This window comes from Cyprinus carpio, chromosome B22 (assembly GCF_018340385.1).
Source record: "Cyprinus carpio isolate SPL01 chromosome B22, ASM1834038v1, whole genome shotgun sequence".
In the NCBI taxonomy this organism is placed as follows: Eukaryota; Metazoa; Chordata; class Actinopteri; order Cypriniformes; family Cyprinidae; genus Cyprinus; species Cyprinus carpio.
Window position 1 is genome coordinate 25,057,861 of NC_056618.1, and position 5,167 is coordinate 25,063,027.

The window sequence follows — 5,167 nt, forward strand, 5'->3', positions numbered from 1 at the left end:
CATCAATTTTAACAAGAGTTTAACTTCCACTCCAACAGGAAACAGCGTCGATGGACAAAAGAGTTCAAATGAGACATTACAATGAAGTAAAACAAGCAAAGCTTGCATTGACGTTTATTAAATGTTTACCCCTCGCAAATGCAAGAGGTGCATGAATTTCATAGCTGCATTTTCATTGTTTAAAGTGTAGGAGAGCACCTTAATGTTCTAAAGAGTATCCAAATGGTCAGGATTCCGAAATCATAAAACCATCATTGATAAACAGTCGCAAAGATATTAAAACACAAATTGGCCATTAAAACAGGTAACATTAACAATGACAATTACTATCAATAAAAAACCCCATCAGTGCTGGTAACAATGTACTCATGTACTGGTCACCATCCTATTTCATCAAAATGTCATCATATTAATTGGACAGAAAGACAATTTACACGTTTTTTTCTTTCTTTTTTTAATGTTATTATTATTATTATTATACACCATAGTCTATTAAACAGCATTCTGACTAAAGCTTAGGCGACGTTGATTTTTCCTTGAGCACATACTTAAGCAACAAAAACACAATAAAAGGAAACAAGGACGCAAAACAATGAGGAAATCCACTCCTGCTTTTTCTTCAAGTTGGCGATGTTGCACGCCAATGACTATTTTTACAATGCTGTACCAGTTAGCGATAGACCGATATATCGGGCAGGTGGGAATCTCCCAAATTTTGTCCGTACAATCAAAAGTTAACGCCGTCCAAATTTTGGACCCCATTGACTTTCATTGTGTGGACAAAAACAGTTTCCCGCATTTTTCTAAATATTTTCTTTTGTGTTCCGCAGAATAAAGTCGTACAGGTTTGGAACGACATGAGGGAGAGTAAATTTGGTGAACTACTCATTTTATGTTCAAATATTTCATATACGTCATTATATCAGCCTATTCTCTATAAATGCTATTCATTATTCCAACAGTCATTGGAAAACCCATATCGGTCGACCACTAGTACTAGCCAACTGACAGAACACTAGCCAAATCTACGATCGGTCACATCAGAACAACTTCACATCACCACAATATGCAATACTCTCAAACTCTAGGTTACACGACACACTCTAGGACAGGCTTTGATAGTGGATTTTAGGTTTTGGTACGGGCTCACTGGTATTTTTGACATCCTCGTGAACAGCAGCACCAGTTTGTGTAAGATGATTTGTTTGCGTTACATTTGCGATGATTTTAAGAAACAGCACCGAGCTGTACGGGCCCAAGATGGTAGGCAAACAGGCTTAGCACTTGTTCTCCTTACGAGAAATCAAAAAATGTTAAGAAACAAAATGCCACATGACACCAGTTTCAACAGTGTGCCGTGTGTAATTCAAAGCATTCACTACCTGACACACAGGTCGACACCGGAGCACCACTGAAGTAAATACTTCAAAAAAAAAAGTTATCCTATAAAGTTCTGCAATGTACTTTCATGCTTCTTTAAATTCGATTAAGACCAAAAGGTGTTTCTTCTAAATAAAAACGGCACTGATCCAAACAAGCAGGGGATGCTTCATGCTGGGCGCCAAATAATACATTATAAATATTGAAAAAATAAATGCCGCAAGGCTTGAAAACATCCCTGTGTAAAAGCACCACCAAAAATCTTTATTCATTTCTTTTTTTGTTTTTGTTGTTGTTGTTGATGATCTTAATATAAATAAGCACAGTCTAAAGTTGTACAGATTGTAGCACCATTTTTCTTTAGACTGAGAGTCAAGTACATACACTTCGCACACGTTGTGCTCTTCTCCAATACAATATGAGAGCAAACACAAACCAAAAGAAATAACAAAAAGACAGAAAATTAAAATGATAAATAACCCAAATTATATACACAATTATACAGTCCGAGAGAGAACACAAAAAAAACAAAAAAAAACAAAAAAAAAAAAAAAAAAAAAAAAATAAAAGAGAAACAGAAGGATGAGTTGAAGATGCCCAGTAGTTTTGTGATCTTGCATTTTCCCAGTGTGTGTTCATCTTTTAATCAGTGTGTTTGTATGTACAAGCCTGTGCTGGTTTTCCAGGTTGTGAAGAGCACCACGACGACATCGGATTTGGTAATCCCAAGGAAAACACCTATGAAATCTGCGAGGAATATGATTCAGCACCAGATTCACCTGAATAAGCTTGTACCGTGCTAAACACCGCCACCCATTTGAACAAAATATGTGCATTGTATTAAAGCTTCAGCAGTGACTGTTAGGATTAGGAACATGGAAGCTTGAGTATTAAAACAGGGCCCTAAACCAAACCGAATGGTAAACATAGTGATTCAATAAGATCTGTTAGTTAAAGTAACTAACCTGATTAAATAGCTCCTTTACAGGCTTTCACTCCCTGCAGATTGTGTTCTAATTGTGTATTCCTGGAAGGTGCATTTGTTTGTTTCATATATAGATTTTTTTTTTATTATAATTTATTTTACATGCATGTTAAAAAAAAAAAAATTCCCTTTGATTCATAAAAGCTTAAAAATGACATGCTGTTTTAATACGTTTGTCATTAGCTCCACAGGTAAATTATCCAGTGTAAAAATAAAAATGAAATTAATCGGTGTATCTCATGAAGCCCATCAAGAACATGCCCGGGTCACCCCCCCCAAAATAATGTAAAATAATAATAAAAATAAAATACTACTAATAAAAAAAGACGATTATTTTTTTTTGTAGTGACTTGATTTTCATGGCAATCCTTTTTTAACTTCCAATAGCGTACTGCAAAATATATCACAAACAATAAGCATTTTTAGTACTGTAATGCAAAATATTATCGCAATTTAACTCAATTATATATTACTGACATATTTGCTAAGCATTTATAAAGTTGTATTTGTTGAACTGAATTTTATTTGCACTATTTGAGTAGCATTTTATATATATATATATATATATATATATATATATATATATAATGATCATAAAAAATATAATTAAAAACAGATTCAGATGAATTACAGTACATACCATGCATTTCGTTGCATTATTGTAATGAGAATTTTGGGGAAATGTGCTTAACACAGTCATGAAAATTTTTCACAATTACAAATGTCTTCTTTTTGAGGTAAAATATCACTTGCAGATTCACCCTTATACAGCTGGAGCTTAAAAAAATCACTCCTAAATACACCACCATACAGCTGGAGCTTGTGATTTTCCCATAGTTCACCTTATAAGGAAAACAATTAATATGATGAGATGGTAAAATTCCCAAGCCAAGGTAACTACTACACTATGTGTTAACATCAATTTCACTAAAACAGTGAGTTCACAGCACAAGCTCGCGCTAAAAGTATCACGCCCCAGCATCTTAACTGAATCAATCTCCAATAGGATTAATCAATCACAAACGAATAAGCCACATGTCTTTCCCCTGATAACAGCAGCAACGTTACAGAGAATCACAAGTAATTTTTTTTGTGTATAGCCTATTGAGACCGTACTGACTGAAATGATATTCCTGATATTTAAAACACTTCCTGTGGCATCGATTATGAATCAACCAGAAGATGGCTGCAAATTTAGCAAACCATTCATCAGTAAGGCCATGTTAAACTCACAATTATTGATAAATGGCTGTTAGCATCAGCCCAACATGGTGCCACCTTAAAACACTCTGAAAAAAACAACGAAGCTGCATACTGTCAATCTGAATCTGATTCAGGGGCCGTGCGTGTGTGTGTGTGTGTTAAGCTGCACCTGTGATAAGTTCTGATACCCATACCAGATTTACAGTGGCGTCTTTTAGCAAATGTTTGAGCACCGCTGAGCGAGTCGAGCCCATTGGTCCACACCTGTCCATTGCATAGGTTATGTTGGGTTGAGGTAGATTTCTTCAGTTACCTGTAACCAGTCGGGGGGGAAATCCAGGAATTACACAAGATGTGGACATATTTCATCAGCATCAGGGCTCAACAATTCACATGCCTGACAAACTTGTGTATTTGGACAATGCTTAAAACTTTGTTTTTTTCAAATTCTGCAAGAGGGACTTGCTTGTAAACAACATTTACAATTGTATGAATTCAATATTATTTTTATACAAGTAATAATATTACATACAACAAAATAATAAACTATTTTATAATCATTTGTCCCGGATGATTATTATGTTTCAAAGTATTTTAAAATGAATAAATTAAATGTTTCATTAAGTTGTTTGACCATTAATTGACTTATAATATGTATCAAAGTATTTTAATAATTAGTAGATTATAATATGCATTAAAGTACTTTATATTATAATGGTGAATCATAAAGAACAGTAATTTTTTTTTACTATTAATAAATTGGATCTCATATTTTTTACAAAAGGTAAATTAATTATTAATTATCAATTCATAATAAAATAATATTATGAAATAAAAAAAAATATAAACTAAAAATAAACAATCAATAAAAAATAAAATAAAATATTATAAAAAAAAAATAAAAATAAAATAAAAATATGAAATAAAAATAAAGATATACACATAAATCAATTAATAATAATTCAAAACATCAAAAAAAAAACATAATAAAAACAATAAACCATCCTAATAAAAAAATCATCTCAATTAGATTTTGCACAATAAACCATCCTAATCAAACCAGCAAAAAAATTACATTATAAAAATACTAAATTATTCTACTATTTAATTGAAACACAGTAAAATATCCAAATTAGCCATTTTAAATTTCCTTTTTCAACAGGGGAAAGATACATTTAATGAAAGAAAATTCATATTTTTCAAACACTTACAAAAATACATTTTGTGTATTACAATGTAAAATAAAATATAATTTTTGTGGCCTAGTAAAAGTAGAAAACACTCATCACATTGTTGAGCCCTGAACATGTAATGATATTTTCAAAAGACAAACAAAACGGCAATTCTGACATAAATAGTCTAACAGCTGCTTTCTGAAACCCAAAGAACTCGCAGGAAATGCAGCTATGAAAAAAAAAAAAAGAAAAGAAAAGAAAAGCAGCAAAGCATGTAGCCCACTTCCATGCCAACACCACATACCTTGTTGCAAAAAACATTATAGCTGGCAGACAGCAGCATCCCCCCTTCATCCTATCAATAATATACAATTCACATGAAAAACCCCCTCCCCCCACCCACCCTACAACTCCAAGACACCTA